We start from the raw sequence: 25,990 nt of genomic DNA on the forward strand, positions 1-25,990 counted from the left end.
ATCTCTGGGGAACATTTTAGAGGCAGGCTAGTACACTTTACCTGCAGGTTTCTCAGGAATCTTTGTCCTATTCCATTATTGATTGCCATGACAATACTCCGAGGCATCCATGCAGTCTGGGGCTTTAGCACCCAGATAAACCAGTATTTAGCCTCCTACACTGTCTGAGGTCAAGTAGATTCTAATCTGGGTCTCAAACTGTATATCCATTTCAGGGTTAGTTCTCCTAAAATTATTGAGATAATCCCAATTTCCTACCCATTTGTTTTTCTTTTGAGAATTCTCCCATTGAGCAGAAGTGGGACAATATCTCCCCATTTATTTAGAAATATCTTCAGATCTTTCCTTTGTTTATGACAGTGCTCAGTTACATCAGTCACCAACATATATACAAAACTCTAAAATTATGATTCCTTTTAATTGGTAATTTATATATATATATATATTGTCTAGAAAAAATTCAGTCATTGAGAGACATCTACAGATAACCTAAATTATTCTTCAAGATTACTGTGTTCATCATAGCCACATGGGGATTTTACTTTATAAATCAGGTACAAACATAGAAGTTCTAGCCCCATATTCTTTAAAGTGTAGGAATGATACCAGATAATTCAGTTTGCAGATGACTGTTCAGAGCCTCTTTATTTGTCTTGTTGTGATAAATCAAAGATAAATATAATGTATTTGGTGTATTATATCTCATGTGGCCCAAAGAAGTTCACCAGGGAGGAAGAATTATGCTTGGTCTATTGCTCAACTTCTTCCTGAAATGACTTGTCAGTCTATCAATGAGCAATACACATCATTTGTTCTCAGGGAACTTTTAAATTACAATCTACTTTTACAATTACACTTCATCATGTGTGCACATTGCTTATATCATCCTCATATAAGCATGTGATACTTAAGTCAGTAAGCAAATAGTAAAATATAAATGTGCATAAGAATATATAAATCAGAGTCTTGAAGTCCAAACTTGAGACTCCATATGTATCCTCTTCCTTTTATTGCATCTCATTATTTCTAACAGCAATGGAAATCAGCTCATCCAGACTATCTTTCTGTAGTATATTGCCCTGGAGACAAAGGTATGGAAACATTAGTAGTAAAATCAAATGTGAACATTAAGTAAAGAGGTTTGCCTGCAAAGAAACAGACCAAGCTAACCACGACAAAAATAAGTGTCTGGCCACTTGAGACCTAAACTGTTTCAGTTGCCAAAAGGCTCAACTCTCCAGTTGTTCAAAATCTTTTATTAACACTAAACTAGGAGTTTGATGTTCTCTTTCCAAGGAGTCACCAATTCTCTTTTAAGACACTGTCTAATGTAAGTAAGAGATTGCTTAAACTCTAGCCACTTTATTTAGGATGCCAGGGAGACAGACTTTAATTAATTTAATCACAGTGAAATTTCACAATCTAAAATAATTAGCAGTACTTGGCAGACGAGCCATTATCTGTTGCAGGTAATCAGTAGAGAGCGCCAGGCTGGACAGTTAAGGATCTAAGAAGAGCCTTTTACTGTTGTTGATGGAGTATAAAGTGTGCAGGCCTGTGTTGATCTGCCATAATTTCCGCATCTCTGTCTCTGCCAACCCAAGCTCTGCATATAATACCAAAACATTTCAGCTATACTTATGAGTGAATCCTATCTCCATATGGTGTTTGGGAAGAAATCTGTTTGACTGATGCAGTCTGCAACAGTAATATGTAGTGATTATGTCTTATGTAATATGTTTGCTGTATCACAAAATGGCTTGGCTCTTTTTTAAATCTAAGTTAGAAAATATTGATTTCTGCTGAGTCATCCTCCCACAACCATCCTGAGAGCATTGCTTGGGAACAAGTTGGAAGCAAGCACTACACTCTTATCTTTTTCCATTTAAGAATCTTTTTAAAGTGTACAATTCAGTGTCTTAATGCACTCACAAAGTTGTGCAACCACCACTATCAATTCCAGTGTGTGTGTGATGTGGTGTGTGTGTGTGTGTGTGTGTGTGCATGGGTGAGCATGCCTATATATGTGTGTACAGTACAGAGGCCAGAAAGGACATCACATGTCCTGTTATGTCCTGTTCTCACTGTCCTCCTTAATTCCCTTGACACAGGATTTCTCACTAAGTTCAAAGCTAGGCCCATGGCCAGCAAGTCCCAGTGATCCTCCAGATAGCCCCCCCCCCAGTATTGGGATTGTAGTTATGCATGCAGCCAAGCCCTGCTTTTTAAAAATACTGGTTCCTAATTTAGGTCCTCATGCTTGCACAAATGCTCTTACTCAGTAATCCATCATTCTCACTCATTCTAGAACTTTTAAATCAACATTATAAGAATCCCCATATCTAGCAACCCACCCCATCTTTCTGCCTCATCCCTGGCAACAATTACCTTACATTTGTTTCTACTTTCACTTATCTTGGATAATTCACATATATATTGGCTATAATATATATACTTCCCTGAAAGACTTCTTTCACTTAGCATACTATTTCAAGGTCATTTATAAGATATGGCCCCACTTGATCATCTTATGGCCAATACTATTCCATTGTGCACATGCAATTCATTATGAAGCATGCCTACCTTTTGGTTACTATAAATATTCGTTTTAAAATTTTGGTGTGTGTGTGTAGGGCTCCAGGAAGGGGAAATAGTTAAGATACCCTGGGTAAACTGAAAGGGCAGAAGGGAGTGGATGGGACAATGGGAGGGAACAGGAGGGATTGAAAAGGCAGGCTGAGGGGTGGGTGTGGGAGGGGAGGGAGGGGAGAGTAACTAAAGAAATATCTTAATAGAGGGAGCCATTATGAGGTTAGGGAGAACATGGTGCTAGGCAAACTCCCAGGAATCCACAAGGATGACCCCAGCTAAGACCCCTAGTGGAGAGGGTACCTTAATGGGTCTTCCCCTTTAATCAGATTAGTGACTACCCTAATTGTCATCATAGAACCTAAATCCAGTAACTGATGGAAGCAGATGCAGTGATCCACAGCCGAGCACCAAGCACTGGGCTGAGCTCCTGGAGTTCAGTTGAAGAGAGAGACAAGGGATCATATGAATAAGGGGGGGGGGTCAAGACTGATGGGGAAAACCACAGAGACAGCTGACCTGAGCTAGTGGAAGCACACAGACTAGGGACTTACAGCTGGGGAATCAGTGTGGGTCTGAATTAGTTCCCCTGAATGTGGATGACAGTTACATGACTTGCTCTGTTGGGGTGGGGAGTGGGCTGGCAGTGGGAGCAGGACTTATACTGGGTGTGTGAACTGGCTTTTTAAAGCCTGTTTCCTATGGTAGGATACCTTGATCAGCCTTGATACAGTGCGGAGGGTCTTGGTCCTGCCTCAACTTGATATGCCAGACTTTGTTGACTCCCCAAGGGAGGCCTTACCCACTCTGAGGAGTGGATGGAGGAGTTGGGAAGGGGGTGTAGGGGGGGTAGGAAAGGGGTGGGGAGAAACTGGGGTTGGTATGTAAAATTTTTAAAAATTAAATAAAAAATAATAATAGTTACAAAAAAGGAAGGAAGGAAGGGAGAGAAAGAAAAGAAAGCACTTTCAGCAAATGGTGCTGGGAAAACTGGATGTCCATGTGTAGAAGAATGAAATTAGACCTGTACCTATCACCTTGTATAAAAACTAACTCTAAGTAGACCAAAGGCCTAAACATGAAACCTGAACCATGGAAACTGCTAGACGAAAACATAGGCAATCACTTACATTACACAGGTATAGGGAAGGACTTTCTGAATAGGATTCCATTTGCACAAGAATTATGACCAATAGTCAAGAAGCGGAACAACATAAACTAAAAAGCTTCTGCACAGCTAAAGAAAGAGCCTTTTGAAGAGGAAGTCCTCAGAATGGGAGGGAATTCTTATCAGTTACATATATGACAGAGGACTGAGATCTAGGATATATAAAGGACTCAAAACACGGAGAATCAAAGCACACAAAACAAGTGGCCCATCCAAAAAAAATGGGTCTGGGATCTGAACAGAGAATTCTCAAAAGAAAAATAATGGCTAAGAAATATCTCATATACCAGGCTTAGTTGACTCCCCATGGGAGGCTTTACCCTCTTGAGGTGTGGATGGTAGGGGGGGAAGGGGGAAAAAGAGAGGAGAGGGGAGGGAGAGGAGAGGGGTGGTGAGTGAAAGAAATGGGAGGGAGTTAGAACTGTGGTTTGTATGTAAAATGAATTAAAATAAAATCCAGTTCCAGGGGATCCAGTTCCTTCTGGCCTCCACAGACAATGAAGACATGAGGTGCCCAGACATACATCCATGACATAATCATACACATAAAACTTTAAAACTTTGTTGATGAAAATGAATAAGCTACATTAAAGAATTTTGGTGTGTGAGTATATATTTTCACCTTTCAGAGTACATACATAACAGAATTTCTAAGCCATATGAAACCTCTATCTTGAAGAACTATCAAAACTCTCTTCATCAGCGGTTCTCAACCCTCTTAATGCTGGTACCCTTTAATACAGTTCCTCATGTTGTGACCACACCATAACATTATTTTGTTGCTACCTTAATAACTATAATTTCACTAGTTATGAATTGCAATATAAATATCTGGTATGCAATCCCAAGGGGTTGAAATCCACGGGTTGAGAAGCCCTGGTACACTTTTTTTTTTTTTTTTTCTTGTAAAGGTACCAGCAATGTGTGTGAGTTCTTTTTTCTTTATATCCTTCCAAACACTTGTTACTGTCTTTTTTATTCCAATGCTCCTGGTGTTTGTCAAACAATAGCTTAGATAATTTCAACTTATGCTTCCCTGACGACTATAGTATTTTTTGAACATTTGTATGCCTTCTTTGGAGGAAAGATCCATAAAAACTCTTTGTCAAGTTCTTTTTTTATAGTTAACTTATAAAAATTATTTAATAATTTGGTTGTTACATCTTTATTAAATATATTGTTTGAAAATATATTCTCCCATTACTTGTTTATTATCGTTATTTATGATATACTTTAATGTAAATACTTTTAGTTTTGATGGTGGCCAATTTATATATATCCTGTTATTTATGCTTTTAGCATCATTTCTAAGAAAGTACATCATACCTGATTTCATAAAAGTGAACTTTTTCTAACTTGAGCATCTATGCTCCTATGTGTGCTCATCCTGAGTGATACAAGATTAGGGCACAATATCTTTCTCTTCCACACATCCATTCATCATATCACATGATTCTCTAAAATCTATATGCTGCTGCTCCCTGAAATGTCTGGGCACTATTGTAAAAAGATCAATTAACCAAAAAATGTCAAGCTTTATCTCTAGATGACACCCAGTTCTACTCCATTGATCTCCATTTGTGTATCTTTATGGCAGTACTGTGCTGCCTGGATTACTGGAGATGTGCAGAAGATACCAGAAGAGAGTGTATGAATTCTCCATCCTTGCTCTTCTTTTCAAGAATGTTTCAGCTTCTCTGGGTCCCTTGTGTTTCTATCTGAATTTTGAGATCAGCTTTTCATTTCTTCACAGAAGGACACCTTAGATTTGAAAAAAGTTTCCATGAACTTCATAGAGCAATTGGAGGAGTAATTGTTATCTTCTTCCACTTCAACAGATGTGGAAAACTTAACTTCAATCAATGATGATTTTAGCTTTAAAAAACAAGCTGTTATTCCTTTTCTGTCTTTCTTTGTTTCCGCTGTTGAGTTCATTTTGTGTCAGCCATATACTGCTGGGCATGGGGCCTGTCCTTAAGAATGGCTTATATCCCGAGTGAGACTCTGTAGGAGTCTCTCTCGTTTGCCAGTGCCTGTCAGTTGAACATGGCTTCTGGGTTATGGACAGGAGCTTGTATCCACTTCCTCTCTCAGCACTGGGACTCTATCTAATGCAGACCCATGCAGGTCCTGTGTATGCTGCTCTAGTCTCTATAAGTTCATATGTGCTTCATTAGTGCTGTGTTGAGAGGGCCTTGTTTCCATGATGTTCTCCCCTCTTTCTGCCTCTCTTCCATAAGATTCCCTGAGCCCCAAAAGGAAGGAATTGATGGAGACATCCCACTTAGAACTAAGTATTCAAAAGTTTCTCACTCTCTGCCTACACCTACTGCAACAACTCTGATGTTGGCTGAGCAAGGCAGATCTGTGAGTATAACAGAATGTTATTAGGGGTCATTTTAATGCTATGTTCCTTTAGGAAAACAGTAGTGTTTGGATTTCCCCTTGGCTTTTAGTTTATCTAGTCTCAGGTTCTTGGCCACCTGATCGGTGTCAGGGATGGATCTTAATCAAATTAGATGTTCCTTGGTTACTCCCATAAGCTCTATACAGTAACTATACTTGTGCATCTTGCAGGCAGATCATCATTGTTGATTGATGGATTTGAAACTAGTTTGATGTTTATCTTCCTCCCTTGGTATAGTACACAATACCTTCTAGTACTACAAACACTAATCTGTCGGAGTGAAGGTTCTATGTAGGCAACAGTTCAACTTCTCTAAGTTCAATGAATTGTTTAGGTGTTGTGTTCTGCAATAGGGCCTTACTGTCCATTTGTGGAGAGCAAACAAGAGCTTCATCAATAGCCTGAGTTGTTTCGGGATCCCCATAGGACCCTTTAAGCCAACAACTCCATTAAGTTTAACCCATTCCCAGTACTGGACACTTATTTCATGATTAGAGATGTCTCCCTCTATGTATACACTTTAAGATGCTTCCACTGTATTAGATTTCCACATGACCTCTCAAACGCTCCTTAGCTTTAGCTACCCCTCCTTGTATTTCCTCCCTTGCCTTCCTCTCTTCTCTCTCCCATCTCCTTTTGATCCTCCTATTCCAGTCCCCCCACAATTATGTTAAATTTGTGCCTAAAAATTTTGTTCTCCTTGACATTTTTCCATACTTAATGGTCTTCTTAATTTCATTTGCAATGTACATATAACACATGAGTGTTGTATATTGGTCATCTGTCCTGCAACTTAGATAGACTCACTTATTAACTATATTGCCGACTTTTATACCACTGTGACCACAAAGCCTGACAGAAACAAAGAAGAACTCACCCTTTCAAATATCCTCAGTGAATAACAAAGCGAGTCAGTTCATGGCTATAGTGTTGTATGGTAGAGGCTATTCACACCATGGTGATCCAGGAAATAGCAAGGCAGTAACTTCGGGCCAAGAATAACCTTCAAAAGCTCATCTTTAGGGACCTACTCCTACCAGCTAGGCCCAATATCCCAAACTAGCTGGGGACCATGTGTTCAAACAAGAGTTTGTGATGGTATTTCAGATTTTAACTACAACCTAACTAAAATTGTTTGGTAAATTTATTAAATGTTCATTGAAATTTCTAGAGTCTTTTAAATACAAGAATGAGTCAGAGCCATTTAATGACCCTATAAGAACCCAATTCCACAGTTCTTAAGATTTTGGGGAAAGAGTGTTTGTTTTGATTTGGGGCTGGTTTGTGGGTCAGCTTCTTGTTAGTTTCGGTTGGCAATTGTGCTTCAGAGAATGTCGTCAGGTAACTGCTAATAATTGTCTTTAAAAACCTTTTTGGGGGTTGATTAGGTGTTTTAAAAAGACTTTTTTATTTTATGTGCATGAATGTTTATACACACGCGCATATATATCCATGTACTATGAATTCTATATAGACCAAAATAAATAAGCCTTGAGTATGCATCTACTCCTGAGGCTTCCAGACAGTCAAACAACACAACTATTCTGGGGGATGGGATGGTCTTAGTAAGATTCCAGACTCATCCTTCACTCCCAGTGACCAATTGGCTACTAGTTTTCACAGATATCATAGTGGCAAAGATAGTGTTTTTCAAGGTTCACTTAGTCAAGATAAGTGGGTGACATCATGGCAAGTTTTAAAACACTATAAAATCTTGCTGTTCTTACCAAAATTGTTGCTGTTAATTTCCAAAGTTCTTAAAAAGATGACTTTTTGGTATATACATGTGTGTGTTGATATATTGTTTATGATTTAATAAAGCTTGCCTAGGGATCAGAATGGTTGGCCAGCCACACTAGTTAGCTATAGAATCTAGGCAGTGGTGTTACACATCTTTAATCCCAGAACTCAGGAGACAGAGGAAGCTGGATCTCTGTGAGTTCAAGATCACTCAGAGCTACACAAGAATGAATCAGTCTAAAAGAGCAACAGAGCTCATGCCTTTAAACCCAGCACTAGAGAGATATATAGGGAAGAAGCAAAGAGTCTCATGAGAGATTCTGTTTCCTGTCACAGGGAAGACAGGATCTTCATCTCAGCCTTGGTAGAGGAAAGAACTACTGGCTGGCTGTTTTGCTTCTCTGATCTTCAGCTTGAGCCCCAGTATCTGTCTCTGGGTTTATATTATTGGTATATTATTGGTGCTACACATGTGTATGTGATGAGTGTGGGTGTGAGTATGGGTAAGTCTACATGTGAGCATGTGCAAGTACATGAACACACACACACACTGTGTGTGTGTGTATATGTATATATATATATATATGTGTGTGTGTGTGTATATATATATTGACAACAGGTAGCCTCCTGGATTCTGTCCACTCAGTCTCACTGAGTCTGGAGCTGGCTGGTTTTTTGTAGTCTAACTAACCCACTATACCAGGTATCCCTTGTCTCTGCTTCCCATTAGCTATAGTATAGGAAGCCACCAAGCCTACCTGGCTGTTACATGAGTACTGGGGTCATAAACTCTGGACCTCATGCTCATGTGGCAAACATTTCACCTATGGTCAACTTCACAACCCCACAAAAGGTGACTATTGTTTTGGTCATTCCCATTTCTTCTCTAAGGGACTGAATTCTTAGAAATCTTTAGTTTGCCATTAGAGGGGTTGGTCCAGTGCCTTCTTTCTGAGATTCCTACTCCAAAATTCTGAATCAGCTGGGTCAAAGACAAGATGAGGAGCAGTGGGAAACACACTTTATGGGAACTGGGCAGGTGAAAATGATCTCATCCAAAAAAGAAGGGCTGTTTTTGAAATCTATTTCTAGTACCACAGCAAGTTGCTGTCACTGTCCTTTCTCTTCTTTTGCTCACTATTATGCACCAGATAGGACTGGCGATGGGAATCCCACTGTATTTACACATGTAACTTCATACCTCTGTATTCCTTTATGGTGTTCATGGCAAGAGTGAAAAGGGGTGATCCCCTTTGTTTGTTAGGTTTCCATGTCCACAAGAAGTCTCAGCAGATAAAGGAAGGCATACTGTGGCAGTTTCCAGAGAGGAGGCAAGGCAATGAGAAAAATCAAACTCCTTCCGACTCACCCAAAAATACCTTAACCCTTCAGTATGGTGCCACCACCACACATGTTTTATATGTTTATACTTACAGAACTATAAAATTATAGTCTGGATTTTTTTATAGACATCAAGTTTTTTGTAGTTATTAGTATAGACCTCAATTTGTAACCTTCAAGGTTATGTGGAACATAAACATTTCTGGAAAGCACTGTATGAAATAACCACATTTCAACATAATTATTATATTTTACCACACACTATACAGTAGCTGATTGCGCCTGGAGAAATCAATCTTTACAATTTCCAAATCTAACAGCTGATTGCATGGAAAATAAAAGACCCAGAGACTGATACTGGGATTCAAGCTTCAAGCTGCAGATCAGAAAGGCAAAGGAGCCAGTCACTAGCTCTTACTCTGCCTCAGACTGAAAGGCAATCCTGACTCCACCAAACCTCAGACTATAATTCCAGACTGCTATGCTCTCTTCAACATGTCTGGAGAATCCTGAGACTCTATGCCTTCCTATTTTTAGTGTGGCTAGAGAATGAATGATAGCTCTGAGACCCTGCTTCTGTCTTAAATACCTCTCATGAGTCCTGGGATTAAAGGTGTGAGCTCTGATTCACTTTTCTGGTAGCCCAAGGTAGTCTTGGACTCAGAGATCCATCAACCTTTTAATCCCAAATCCTGGGATTAAAGGTATATGCCACCATTGTTCAGCTTCTATAGCTTGTGGCTAACTTTGTTTTCTGAATCCCCAAGCAAGTTTAATAAATCATAAATAATATATCACCACAGGTGGTTATTAGAAGGTTGCAGAAAATATGACCAAAGACTAGCACTGATCCTTTTGTATTTACAACCTAGTTACTTAGGCTAACAGCTGCTTCAGGCTAACTGGGGAGAAACAAAATCCTCAACACAGGGTAATATCTGAGATGGAGTACTGATATGATGTGTTCCTTTGGGTTTTTGTTTTTGTTTTTTCAGCACCCACGTGGAGTTTATTGAGAGACGGGAGAGAAAGGGGGGGGGGTAGCTGATGGCCAACCGAAAGCAGGGGAGAGAGAGAGAGAGGAAAGAGAAAGAGAGAAAGAGCAGAGAGAGAAGGCAAGAGAGAGGGGTACGCTTGGTGTGCTTGCTTTAAAAGGGGAGCTTGCACATGCATAACAGGCTTGAGCAGCCAGGTAAAGCCTAATGTAGCAATGATATGGCCATGAGCATTCCCGCCCATGGGGGGGGGGGGGTGGCAGGGTCAGCAGACTGCTGGTTCCCAACATTCCTACCTCATATTGTTATTAAAAAGGTGGGGGTTGGGTGTGAGTTCTCAAGACTGCTTCCTGCTGACTTGGGGGCATTGATCATCTTTGGGGGATCTGAGAAAGCTGGGGTGCTGCCACATCCTGGTAGCTGGTTGTTTCATCGCAGTCCTGACAGTATGGAGCTCTGGCATCTCTTTAAGACTGTTGGCCCAAGCAACGTGGAGAAAGTTGATTCCACCGCCCTCTTGTCCATGGTCCTTAGAGCCCTTAGAGCAGTAGTTGAGATGAAAGGCAGGATTGCTTGGTGGCTAGTGTTGCCACTTTTGTGGGTGGAGCTTCTTCAGTGTTCATCAGTCTTCTTAGAGGAAATGGGTGGTGCCAGCAGCTAGCCTGTCTCTCTGTTATAAAAGCTAGTTGAAGCCGGTGTGGGAAGGTATTTCCAGCAAACAGAGGTGGAATGCTGGTTTTGGAATCAGGTTCCCTGAGTATCTCTGGCTGGTAGCCCGCCTGCAGAGAGCCGCTGAGTCCTCAAAGAGAGCCTGACTGGGTTTTTAGCACCAATGTTGTTCTTTTGCTGCAGCTATTGCCTATGAAACACAAACACGAGAATCAGCGCCCATGTGGAGTTTATTGAGAGAGGGGAGAGAAAGGGGGTAGCTGGTGGCCAACCGATAGCAGGGGAGAGAGAGAGAAGAAAGAGAGAGAAAGAGCAGAGAGAAGGCCAGAGAGAGAAGGCAAGAGCGTGTTCCTTTGTTTTTGATCCAGTTAATGGCTAGATGTTATTTTAATGGCCTACCCAAGTTAGGACACTCTTACTATTTATACTAAAATTAGCCTGGAGCTTTGAAAAGGAATTTTTACTATAAAATATAACAAATCCAGATAGCAAAGCCTGGCAAAATAAAAACATCATGGTTACTACATAGCATGAATATCCATAACCGAGAGGTACAAAAACTTTCTGTCCTGTAGCATGAGATAATTCCCAAGACTTGAGCAAAGAAAGTTTCCCTACATGCTGTTAAAATTCTATTTACCCATTTCAGAGTGAAGAGTCTGGCGGGTCTCTGCTGTCCTCTTGTCTGAACTAACATTTTAGATGCTTAGGTTGTGATCTCGCAGCAATCCTGCTTCAAGATTATCCCTTTCATCTTTCAGATGGCATTAGGCATCTTTCTCTGTGTCAGGAACATAGCCATCCATTTCACAAATGAGGCCAAATGATGACATTACGTGGCCTTCCTTTCACAAGCTTCCTTCCTATCCATGCCAAAGCAGGGGGGGGGGGCGGTTTCAATGGCATGCGAGGCTTACAGATTGTGTCTGTAAATCTTCTCACACAAAGAAATCAATACATGCTTTCAAAAAAGCCAAGGCCCCCCTGTAAACGAATAAGCTATATATACTGAGGGAAAGGCTTGTTGAAAAAATTTAGCTCTGTGACCACCCCCTTATTATACATAACAGTCTGTTTTCCTGCCCCGACATTGAATCCTAACAGCAGACCATTTTCTTCAAAAACAAGAAAGGTAATTCTTAGCAAATATGACCTTGAATAAATTTCTTCAGCATTTTGGCTTAAACCTTCGTTTATGCAAATAGGAATAACAGCACCACCCTAGCAGTTTGTAAAATAAAATACTAAACCCACCTCAGGACCTGGCTCCTGGCTTCTAGTTAATGTCTGTGTTACTTACTTTCCATGTTTCTTAGGCAAAGAAACAACCCAACAAGAAGAAACTTCAAAGAAGAAGGACTTCTGTCTTACGGTTTCAGGGGATACAGTCCATCATGGCAGAAGGTGGTGGAAAGTAGAGGTCATATGTATTCACTACCAGGAAACACAAAAGTGATGAATGCTGATACACAGCTTTCTGTCTCTGTTTTACTCATCCCAGACCCATGCTCTGAAACTGTTCTGCCTTTATTTGGGGTAGGTCTTTCCACATCAGTTAGTCTAATAACCAGATAATCCCTCCCAGAGAGATCCAGAGATTTGTTTCCATGGTGATTCCAAATCTCATGAAGTAGACAATCAAAGCTAACTATTGAAATGGCAAATAACTGGTAGTTTTGAAGATGTCCTAGTCTCCTTCCTGTTGCTGTGATAAACACTGTGCATGACCAAAAGCAACTTGGGGGAAAAAAGGAATGTATTTTACTTACATTTCCAGGTCACAACCCATTTAGCTTCTTCTCAGCTGTCTTTCAAATATAGCCCAGGACTCCCTGCTGAAGGATAGTAACACCCAGTGGCCAGGCACTCCTACATGAAGTAGCAATCAAGAAAATGCCCTACATATGTGCCCATAGGCCAATACTATGGATGCAGTTCTTCAGTTGAGTTTGCTTTCCCCAAGTGTGTCAGGCTGACCACCAAGATTAGCCATCACAGAATAATGGTCACATTACAATTTACCTAAGGATCAACTGCCTCTTTGACACTCTTCTGTCTTGCATTATTTAGTCTCTTTCACATCCTTCCCAGCAGGAAAAAAAGGGTCAGTTTAGTAAGTATAACTGTCTGCCATGTGAAGAGAATACAGTAAGTGAGACACTCACCAGTATGGTCAGGATGGTCACCCGCCTGTGTCTTGTCCAGATCATCTGTGAGTAAACAGAGAGAAAGGAAAGAATGAGGTTAAGTAAAAAGTAGAACAGCTAGTCATCTGGTACATACCAATAACTCCAGCACTCAGAAGGCTAAGGCGGGGAGACTGCAAGCTTGAAACCAATCTGAGATACACAGTATGACTTTGTCTCCAAAAGAAAATGAAAATGGAAACAATGGACAGGGGTGTAGCTCTGCAGCAAAGCAATTACCTAGGATGAAGAGGTTCTGGGTTTGATACTCAGCACTGCAAAGAATAGTAATAATAAAAAGTTACAGAACAGTAGAACAAACAGAACACAATTCCAAGTCTACTTGAAGAAATGGTCTGAAGACTTGGTTCATGGAAACACCACAGTCAGCACCCTCGGTGTACCACTGAGCCATGCAGACTTCTCCTGGCTCTAAGTAGTCAGACTACCAGATATTCAGCATGAATATCTCTGCCATCCATCCACTTCAGTTAATTAAATCTTCACTACAGTCATCCTGCTTATCATACAATAAAACCCACTTGAAAAGCAAACACAAGTATTGGATTCCCACTTACTAAGAAGTGTGTGTGTGTGTGTGTGTGTGTTGAAGAAAAGCAAAATCTAAACTTCTGTAACTTAAATTCAAAGTTCTTTGTGAAAGGGGCATAATTTGTACTTATTTTTTTTTAACTTTTATTCTTTGTGGATTTGACATGATGCATTTTAATTCCACTTATCTCCCCATCTCGTGGAATCTACCCTCTGCCCTTGCAACCTCTCCCCCCCATTACAAACAAAATTTAAAAGAAAAACCACAAACTAGACAAAATAAAGAAACAAAACAAAAAGGGAAGAATAATCTTGTCAGAGAAGCTGTAGACATGGGTGTTGATTATTTTGCATGACTTTCTTTCTAAGCAGTCTAGGTGAGGAAACATCATGCAAGATTGCCTCATGCAAGTCGTGGCACAGATCTACACCCACTTCTCATGCTAGAGGCTGTGCTCATTGTGAAAGTCTTTTCATTCTCCATGAGGGGTTTTATGAAAATGAGAATTGTAAAATTAGAGAACTTTATCACTTGCTATTTTTGTCCATGCATATCTTAAAATCTTAATACAAAATCCTCATATTTTTAAAATGAAGGCTTATACCCCCAATAGCTGTAAAATCCTTCCACTAATTACCCTCAAGTCCTGAAGCTCGAGTAATTACTTGTTAGAGTCTGTATGTATATATATGGATGTGACCAGGACATGAATGTCCTTGGAAACCTGTCTACTAGAACAGCACTTGTGCAATTGGCTTGGTTCCTTATAATACTATTTTCTAAGTAAATAAGTCTATTTCACCCTTCTTAAACACTATAAGATTACACTGTGTCAGTGGTTCTCAAACTGTGGGTCACAACTGCTTTGGAGCTGAAATGTTTCCCTGCTTTGTATAATTTTTTTTTTGAAAGCTCTGTACTGTACTTATGTCAACTTGCCTAAGGGCACACACACACCTACACACACACACACACACACACACACACACACACACACACACACACTTATAATGATAAATGCTGGCAGTACGTATTTAATGCACATTATTCTAAAATACATTACAGTAGGTCAAATGTCGTAAATCCTCATGAAAAAGAGAGCATTAAAGGAAAAGAGAAAGATGGAGAGAGAGATGTGGAAAGGGAAACAGGACAGTGGATATGCGTGCATGTTGGGATATTTAGTTTTGTTGAACATGTGAGCTTGTTTTCTTCATCCTTTAGATGAGTACAAGAGGAATGAAACATTCGGAAGACCTCACTAGACAGAGACATGGCAAAATGTGATGAATCACTCTAATAGCTGTCACAGAGCACTTCAGAGTAAAAGCAAAGACATTGAAGTGGCAGAGTGGAGTGACTGGGAAAATTATAATTTTTATTACAGATATACAAGTCATTTATGAGTTGTAAAGAGAAATGTTTCCGAGGGACATTCTGCTCACTCCAGGAGTTTTCTTTTTAATCGACTCAGTGTAAAAAGCCGATGCCTACCTGTACATCTGTAGAACTCCTGTTGAGACCTGTGGTGGTTTGGGTGAGAATAGCCCTCAAAGGCACATAGGCTTGAATGCTTCCCGATCAGAATGTAAAGCTCTCAGCCATACTTCAATGTCTTGCTTGTCTGTTTCCCATCACAGTGGTCACAGACTAACCCTCTAAAACTGTAAGCAAGCCCCAAATTAAATAGAATGCCTTCTTTTGTAAGGAAAAACATTTAAACTATGCAATGGTTCTCAAACTTTGTGTTGCAACCCCTTTGCAGAATCAAATGTCCCTTTCACAAGGGTCTCCTAAGACCATCAGGAAACACAGAGATTTACATTACGATTCATAGCAGTAGTAAAACTACACTTATGAAGTAGCAATGAAAATAATTTTGTGGTTGGGGTCACCACAACATGAAATATATTAAAGGGTGACAACATTAGGAAGGTTGAGATTCACGTATTTGGAAATTTAGATAGTTTTAAATTTTGATATTTGTCACACAAAATATAGGGCAGTGAGGATTCTTTGACCAACACATTGCATATTTAGATTCAAATGCCTCTTGATAGTGTATATGAGAGAATGTGTTGAAGCAATTAACTTTCCTTTTCTTCTAGATAGTATTCTTCCAACCTGATTCTAAGCTAAAGTTTTCTTCCTCTCTCCATCTCTGCCTATTTCTCTCTCTTTGTCTCTGTCTCTTTCTGACTCTCTCCTCCCCTCCCTCTCTCACACACACACCACATTCTCACTCTTTTTATCTCCTGCTCAAAAAAGTAAAGAGACGAGAATAATAACGGCATTTTCCTCCAGACCTGATGGAAAGCCAAACCGAAGCCTGCAGAGCAGCTTCACAAGGTGTTATTTAATATTGTCAGTGACTGCTTACAGTTTAAGTACTCAGAAGTTGATGAATGTGAGGAAAAACAAAGAAATGACACTCAGAGACAGGGGTGAGGTGTTGATTGCCTGAAGAGAAATCTGCAAGCCCAGATGAGAAGTCTCCTTTCTGATGGACATGATGGAGAAAAGAGAACAATCCAGCTTCAAAGACAACACAGAACATGCTAACTGCTCATCTGAATTTATAAGATACATTTGACAGTTTGGTGTGAAAGTTGATCTCCCAGGGCGGGTTCAAGTCACTGACTTGAGAGCTCTCTTTATTTACAGTAACGTCTGTGGGTTCATGGAATTTGCTACAAGACAGTTTTCAACTCCCTGAATTTAAGAGCAAAGTTCCCTAAGAAACTGAGCTGTAATTGAAGCTTCCCATTCTTCTTTTAAATCAAATACTGCAAATCATATCAGCAAAACACACTAATAAAAGCTGGTAGCATTCACTACAAAGAAAATGGCAAGTATTGTAAACATTGTGAAGTACGAAAACAAGGAATGCAAAGTTGGATCACAAGGGGAACCATTATACTATCTTCCAGTGCCCCATTTACCCAGCAGGGCCTGTTTGTCTAACACATGCTTTATTTTTATTGAATACATCTATCTTTATATTAAAATGAAACAAACTTCCTAAGGGTGAAAGATTTATTACATATGCATGTGTATGGTGTGTGTGTGTGGGGGGGGGTGTGATGGGAGGCCTGGAGGTGTGATGCTAGGTGTGTAGGTAAGGGGTATGAGTGTACATATTTGTGTGTTTGTGAACATATGTGGAGGTCAGAGGGCAGCCTGAGATACTGGTTGTTGCTTCCCACCTTGTTTAAGACAGGATCTCTTACTGTTTTTCACTAAGTACCTCAATTACTGGCCTGCGAGTCTCACTGATTCACCTGTCTCTATCTCTCATCTCTCACTAGACATTCTGAGATTACAGGTGCATGCCATTTCTTCAGCTCTACATGTGTTCTGGGGATCCAAACTCCTGTCGTTATGTTAATCCAGCAAGTATGTAATTCACTGAACCATCTCCTTAGGTCAGAAAGATTTTTAAATTAATAAATCATCAGTGTCAAATTTTACCAAAAGGAATAAAGAAAGCATGGTGAAGGTTGGGGTTAAAAGCTCAGTGAAAAAGCACATTTTTAGAATGCTTGAAGTCCTTGGGTTTATTTCTATCATAGAAAAGAGGAGAGGGAGAGAGACAGAGAGTTTGTGGAAGGAATAGCTCCATATGGCACAGTCTTTGAAACAACACAATATGCAGTTTTTGTTTTCAAAGGGAAACTTCTTTCCATGGGACACAGTAACTCCAAGTACTGTTCTAGGAAGTTGGGCAGTTAGCTGCTCCAAGCAATGTGTTTGTGTTCTTCTGTAGCCAGAGCTCTGAGAACGTGTTTTGGAATAATCCTTTCACACAGTTTAGGGCATAAGGACTTAAAAAAATACCTCTGAAATGCTGTTGGTTTCAGACCTCTGAAATTATTTATACTAATGCATTCTGCAAAGGCTCCACAGTAAGATTATATAATATACAACAGAAAATGAAGTCTTTATGGTTTCATAATATTCAATATTTACTCTTTTAGTATTGTAAGCCATAAAGATTCTCTAAGATTCTAAAAGTTTCAGTGTTTTGGTACTATAGCCCCATATATGAAATATTCAGTAGAGAGAAAGGGTATATTTTCTACAAATCTAACAAGATTCTTATTTAAAAAACAACAAAAAAGTACTTAGAAAAATCTATCATTGAAGAATTCTTTACAGTGTTTGATAGAGTTTGGACATATTGGACTTGATCATGGCATGTTGTGGGAACTTTATGAGGTGGCACTTGGTAAAAGTTCTTAAATCAATTAGATGTGTGTCACTTGAAGAGAGGATTTCTCTGGATTCCAACTTTAACAATGTGAGCTTTGCTCCTGTGACAGCAACATGATGCGACATAGCTAAGAGGTTCCTCACTAGAACTGAGGGTGTGGCAATACCACACCCTTGAACGTGCAAAAGTTTGAATTAAGTAATCTTTTGTTTATAAAGCTAGCCTGCTTTGGGTAATTTATTACAGTAGTATGAAATGGACTAATGTACAATGCTGAAGAAAGCTTTAGGCTAGTTGTTTTCTATTACGTTCCTGGCTTCCATCCATTAACGTTTATATCCTGATTTTCTTGTGGAAATGTCCATTCCACAGTGGGAAGGAAGGTGGTAAACTTCTCCATTGCTATGCAAGCTACGTGATTCAGGATGACCAATTACACCTCCAAATCCATGGATCCAAACTGACTAGTTCACAGATGAACAAAGGATCTTGAGTAAGGCTAATTTTCAAGCCAGTGAGTTCCAGTGCCAGGATTCTGTTTCAAAAGAGAGATGCTGTCTCTGCAGGCACAGCTTTTAATTAATTTCAATTTTAATTGGGAGCACACAGCCTTCTAAGCAAGCCTTTCTTAATTGTGCCTTTCTCAATTTGTAGAAACTTTTGGAAAAATAAAATCCACCTCAAATATGATATTTCACTTCCCCACCACCACCACATACACACCCCTGCTTTAATCATTTTGACCTGTTTCTGGTTGCTAGCCTCTTATTTATTTCCTATAGACAGATGTCATGTCTCATCCTTTTATAAGCACAGGATCCAAGGATCACTCAGAGGATAGAAAAGAAAGAGCATGGAAGATCACCAAAAAAAGGCACGAAGAATTCAGCTGGAGATTTTTGACACATTCCTCACAAAAACAACAAGTAGCAAAAAACAAATAAAACAACCATCCTTAAAAGGTTGTTTTATCCAGCAATTCTTCTCTTCTGTGCTGGAGGTGGGCTGCATGACTTAGGCAAAGCAATCTATTGTCAGTGTAAAATTTGTGCATCCATCACAGGGATGAATAGTTACCTTGATCTGATGACTCAGGAAGAAATGGGGGACATGGTACAGAGACAAGGAAAGAGAGAAGTTGATCTATTAGTCCATGCAATAAAAATGCTCAAGGTAGAAATTGGTTTATGAAGCCAATAGATTGGACACCTGCATGACATCACCAGGGCCCATTTTTCCTCCCTGTCTCCACCCTGCCTTCCATTCTGTTCATGTTATGATCAGGATCACAACAATCAAATCTTACAATAGCCAGGTGAAGAGAAAGCATATGCAAAGTTTCATTGTGCATCATTAAATTGCTCTGGACCATTCATTTATTATTTCATTCTTCCTGTTTCCTTCTAAGAGTTGCTTTCTGATTACAATCACTGATCATGGCACCCGGGGTTGGTGACTTCATTTCTCAAACATATGTGGCTTTATAATATATCTCTCCAAAAGCAACTAATTAAATCATGATTACTAATTCCAAGAATCATGAAGAACCATCTTGTGCCTTCCTATAGTCCAATAAGAGAGCTGCCTCTCCTAGGCTATAAAGGAAAGTATTGAAGAAAGCAACAGGAACAGCAATCTCCCAAAAATGCTACAACTTCCCTACAAAGCATACATATGCTCATGCCCTTTAGCAGCTTTGTGTCTTTTTTTTTTTTTTAATCTTTCTTCCATGTATATAAGAATAGAGACAACTTTGAACAAATCTCTCCATTTAGACTGGGAAAACATTAAATAATCCAAATTTCCAAATGCCAGGGTCTCCCCAACCCAGTGAATAGGGCCAGCACATTGCAGAATAGCACAAATGCAGACTGAGCAGTCTGAAACTGTGGGCCAACACTACCTTCGTTTTGAACAATACCAGCTGTCCAGACATGGTAAGTTAAAATCTTGGCTGCATTAGTTACCAATAATGTTGCCTCAAACAAGCCATTTAACCACTCTTTGCCATATTTTCTTTAACAATAAAATGCAAGTGACATAAATTTTATGATCCTTCCTTCATAACACTTCACATGGTCTTCATGAAATGAATATAATTAGTGTTATGCCATTACTACCAAGCAGCTCCCAAGGATTACATTGCAGAGTTGACCAATCATAGTATAGAAATATAAACTTTGCCACACAGGGTTCTTATTGTAGTTAACAGGGTTCATAACTGTGTACAACTCTTGATAACTTTATTCTCCCAGCATCCTGCATGGTGCTTCTAGAATTATGAAAACTGCCCAGCAGGGAAGAAGTTTCTTAGTCAGTATCAACTTGCTGTCTCCATGTTTTGTGACCAAGTGTGTGGTGTCTTCAGAAACAAGATCTTACTTTCAAGTTTTGGTGGGTAACTGTCTTAGGTAGGATGTCTGCTGCTGTGAAGAGACACCATTACCTCAGCAACTTTTATAAAGAAAAACATTTAATTGGGGCCAGCTTATAGTTCAGAAGTTTAGTCCATTATTGTCATGGCAAGAAGCATGGCAGCATGTAGGCAGACATGGTGCTGGAGAGATAATGGAGAGTTCTACATCTGGATTGGCAGGCAGCAGGAAGAAAGAGTAAGCTACTGGACCTGGCTTGAGCTTCTGAAACCTCAAATCCCTTCCTCTAACAAGACCATAACTACTCCTAATAGTACCACTCCCTGTGAGCCTATAGGAGCCAATTTCATTCAAACCACCACAGCAACCAAGAGCAATGTAAACAGCTTGTATTGTCTATGGCATCTCCAGGCCAACAACTCAGTGGGAACCATCCCACACCTGGCACTGGGTTTTTCTTTGATAATCTATGGCTTCTGGAAGAGGCATCTTCCTCTGTGTAAGGTAACTCAAATTAGATTCAGGAAGAGTGTAAGAAGCAGAGATCAAAGTGGACTGAAGTGTTCTCTGGACATGACAGAGCTACTGCACTCACAAACTCACAGAGCTGCTGGTGGCTTGCACAGGGCGTTCACAAGATCAAGCCAATGTTCTGACATTGGCTGGGGTGAGCTCATGAAACCCATCTGGATGAGGAGATACTTACAGTTAATGACTTCTACAGGAAGGAGAGCCAGTTTTCCTAAGGGTGTAACCCTTCAGTTGAGGACCCCATACCCATATGACTATATATATGATCTGTAAAAATTGGTGTAGAGGAAACTTTCTACCCTGCCAGCTTGGCCCCACAACCATTTCAGCCCCAAATGAACACAAGGACACTATATTAGTTATAAAAACTGTTGGCCAGTGACTTGGGTATCTTATTGGCTAGCTCTGACTTAATTATTAACCCATTTCTATTAATCTATGTATTTCTGCATGGTCTTCTGCTTACCGGAGAACACCTTGCTTGTCCTCTCTTCCTGGGCTCTATAAGATGGCTCCGTCTGCCTACCTTTCCCAGAATTCTCTGTGTCTCCTAGACCCACCTATCTTCCTGCCTCATTGGTCACAGTGTTTATTCATCAACCAATAAGAGAAACATATATACAGAAGGCCAATCCCCATCATCTCTTTTCTGTCAAAATAAAATAAAAAAAGGATTTTAACTTTAACATTGTAAAATTATATATAATAAAACAGTTGTCAAGTAAGAACTATAGTTAACAATATTTAGTCTATCAACATTTGGCAAAATTTAAAGAAAATACTTTATCATTTATCCTATTTTTTGTGAGTCTAAAGTTTTATATGTAACTTATCTTTCATCATAACTATGGAAAACCATAACTATAACTATCTGTCTTTAACTCCATCAAAGAGCATAGAAGGATAATATATAAATTCTAGAATTGACAGAGACATCTCACTGCCTGGACAGTCATCCACAATTTCTCTGTAACATTGGGGCATCTACCTTCAGCCCATAGGCCACAGTGTGTCTTGCAGACTTCTCATCAAAGCAGGAAATTTTAAATTGTCCACCTGCATTGGCAGTTTTTGTCATTTTTCTGTATCTGGCAGAATGTCTGGCAGACTCTTCCATGAAGCAGGAACCTTGAAGGAAATTATAGGTGACTATATTTAGTCTGTATTTAATTGTATATTACTTTTTAAATAAGCTATATAAACAAGAGGAGAAATATACATATAACAAATTGACCTTAAATTTGTATCAATAAACCAAAATCCATACCAATGCAAACTTGGATTTTTGAAAAAAGAGATTAATCTGGGAGAGGTTAGAGAGTGGATCTGAGAAGAGTTAGGGAAGGAGAGATGAGTGAATGTGATAAAAAAAAAAAACTATTGTATGAAGGTATTAAAATGCAAAAGAATTAATAAAAGTAAAAGTACTTAAAAAAAAAAAAAAAGAAATCCAAAACAGAAGTTCTACAGACAGCACAGAACAAAGTCACTGTGGTACTGTGGGCAATCAGTGTCATACATAGTCACCTGGTCACCTGTATGATTAGGGAACTGAGGCAATCATCCCCAAGTGTCCCTCCAGCTTTATTCTAAGAATACTTTCAAACACGACAAATGTTTTAACACCAGCCTTGAAGTAACTTAAAAGCTACCATCATGGAAAAACCAAGAGTCCTTTGTTAAATAAATGAGCTGGCAGGATACTATCAAATACAATCTCCTTGTATAAATGTGACTGCGGAGAAAAACTAAGAGAGAAACCTCTCAGAAAGGCTTTAGAAAAACTCTGAGGTAATATCCTGAGAGGATATAGCTCCTCGTTATGATCCTTTGGTCCAAACCGCCAAAGATGAGAAGTAAGTAAAATGTTTCCCTGTCCTTGTGAATTGCTGCTCCCTCCCCCCCCCCAACCCACCCCTCATTTCCATCCATGTATTGGTTAATTAGTAACAGTTTTCCTGGCTTAGTAGACAGCCCCACTCATGATTCATAAAACAGATTCCACAGCAATCTTTCCTCTGCTGGATGCTTAGAAATAGAATTTCTGTTCCTTATGACATTCCGAAGGAGTCTTAACCTGAACAGAAGGCGAGGGCTGCACAAGGCAGAGTAGTCCCCAGCTTGCCACAGATGCAGAGCCTTGGCATGCAGGAAATAGATGCTTTTGTTCAGAAACCTTTACAAACCACCACCCAGACCTCTCCGCAGAAGCAAATGCCATATTGTCATTATTTTCTCCCTGACCTGTGCTCAGGCACAAATACACTTCCCAACAGTCTCAAGCTCTGTTCTGCCAAAGCTCCATCCTGCTGCCACCCCATCAGTGACAGGAACGAGGAGTGTGTGTGCGTGTGTGTGCGCGCGTGTGTGTGTGTGCGTGTGTGTGTGTGTGTGTGTGTGTGTGTGTGTGTGTGTGTGCGCGCGCGCGCGCACATGCGCGCGGTGGGTGGGTGGGGGGTCCGAGCACCACTCTGGAGTTCGTTCCCTCCTTTGTGAACCTAATTGTCCTTCTAAAAAAGTAAGAAGGTAGCTAGCTACTGGGGAAAAATCCACACAGGAATGTAGGTGGGAATATTATCTCTTAGTCTACAGAACTAGTAGGGGAGTGGAAATAGCTTTTGAGCACGTACAAGTCGTCAGTTTGCAGGTATCAAATTAAATCCAAATAAGAAATGTGGAGAACACAGGCATCTATTACCATGTTATGAAGCCAATCGCTCAGTGCCTCCCCCCAGCTCATTCAATTGCTTTTCATAATTGTAGTTAAAATAACTCACATAAACACTCAAGGGAGGAATAATTTGTTTGATACAGTTTCCAGAGGATCAGAGGACAATCCTTTGGACCCACACAACTAACAGCACATCATGGTGGTAGGAATATGTCATAGAGGGGTTGTTTTGCCTCGTTTTGGACAGGAAACAGCGAGCGAGAGAGCGAGAGAGAGAGAGAGAGAGAGAGAGAGAGAGAGAGAGAGAGAGAGAGAGAGAGAGAGGAAGGGGCCAGGGACAAGATACCCCAAGAACATACCCCAGTGATACACTTCCTCCAACTAGGCCTCCAATCTAAAGATTCCAGGACTTCTCCCCAAATAGGTCCACCAACTGGAAATGAAATTTTCAACAACTAAGCCTTCATGATCATTTCATACTCAAATCTTAAAGTCACATGCCTACCAGACTTCAAGTGCAGGTTCACTTAGCTTTCAAGCCTATATTTCTTTCCTTACCCCTAATAAACTCATATACTTGATTGATCTAACCATGAATATTTGCATTATTTCCTAGGTTTTACACTAGTGAAAAGTATATGGTTTCCAACATGATGGGAAGAACTATCCCCACAAGTAATCTTTTCCTTTAAGAGAAACTTGGAATTTTAGTAAGGTTTTGCTTACATGAAGACAGATCATAGGCCACATTACAAACAAAATAGCTCCCCCTAGAGTTTCCACTGGGTGAACATCCAGGTTTCAGGAAGTCAGGGTTGGAAGAAAAAGCTCTTGGTCAGATGTTGGAAGAGATGGCTCTTATTGGGGAATGATTGTTAGTCCATCTGCTAAGAAAGTTTCTTTGACTACTGTTCAGAACAGCCCTTCAACACTTTTCTTTCTTTAGTGTCCACAACAATTACAGGTGTGTGTTGGTAGAGTCCCTGTGCTGTCTTATGATGAATTTGACCAGATCTAGACTTGCTTTCTGGCAACAGCATTCCCTCCAGACTTCCAGCGCGTATCTGGCAAATGTAGATGTAGATGCTGTCAACTGGCCAAGTGCTGAGAGATTCCTAGGTGACATCATGAGGCCCTGCGCTTATTGCTTCCCCTTGCAAGGCTGTGCGTCAGCATCGCCTCAGGGACACTGGGCCAACGTGTGTTCCCATGGGTCTGCAGCAAGGGAACACAGCTCATGATGCAAAAGCTGGCGCTGTAGTGATGGATGATCAGTGAGCCTGGGATGTCAAGAATGTAAACAACCTCATTTTCTTTGCTTTCATTATCCCTTCCAACAGCAAGCTTTCTACACTTCTCTCATATTTTTTTCTCTCCAGAAACATTCTCCAAAGCATTTGAAGAGATAGAAAACTTCTCATATAGTCCATAGAAAAACTACTCTTAAGTGGATAAAGGAAGTGGCATAGGTAATAATCAAACCTTCCTGGTTAATAATGGTATGGATGAAGGGATGAGGAGATTTGATGAATTTTAAAGCATACAAAAGCATTAAAATCATAAGGACATTTTCACATAATGTACTTTGAGCATATTCCCTCTCAAACTCCATGTCCTCCCTATACAATCACCCCCTTTAGTCATCTCTTCCCTACAGATATTTTGCTACTTTCATGCTATGCATGTGCATACATGTTTTAATGTGCCTGTATAAAATCTAGGAACCACAAATGTGACACAGAATGTGATGTTTGTATTTCTGAGGCTGACTTATTTAACAAAGTTATTTACAGTTGCACATCCATATTCCCCCAAGAATATAACTTTATTCTTCTTTATGGATAACAAATATTGCAATAACATGTATCTATACCATATTTTCTTCATTCACCCCTCTGCTGTTGGATGTGTAGGTTGAGTCTATAACTGAGATGTTGTGAACAGTGCGACAGTGAATGCTAATGTGTGTGCATGTATGTCAGGATGAATTAGCAACTGTCTTAAGTAGGGTTTCTGTGGCCATCATGACTTTGATGACTCTCATAAAGGAAAACATTTCATTGAGGCTAACTCACACTTCCAGAGTTTAGTCCATTATCATCATGACAGGAAGCATAGTGGCACACAGGAGACATGTGCTGGAGAGATGGCTGAAGCTCTACATCAGGATCTGCAGGCAGCAGGAAGAAAGAGGGTGACCCTGGGCCTGGCTTGAACCTTTGAAACCTCAAATCCTCCAAAAAGGCCACACCTACTCCAACAAGGCTACATCTCCCAGTAGTGCCACTCCTTGTGAGCCCATAGAGGCCATTTTCACTCAAACTACTACAACATCCCTCAGGTAAATACCCAAGAGTGCAATGGCTAGGTCATAAGCCTTCATTTTTCTATGAGGAGACATATTGATTTCCATAGTGGCTGGATGAGTTTATATTCACACCAGCAGAGTATAAATATTCACTAGTCTATATTCTCACTGGCCATTTGTTATTATTTGCTTTCCTAGTCACTGTCATACTGATTAGGGTGAGAAAGATTCTCAGTATAGCATT

Source organism: Phodopus roborovskii, unplaced genomic scaffold (assembly GCF_943737965.1).
Source record: "Phodopus roborovskii unplaced genomic scaffold, PHOROB, whole genome shotgun sequence".
Lineage (NCBI taxonomy): Eukaryota > Metazoa > Chordata > Mammalia > Rodentia > Cricetidae > Phodopus > Phodopus roborovskii.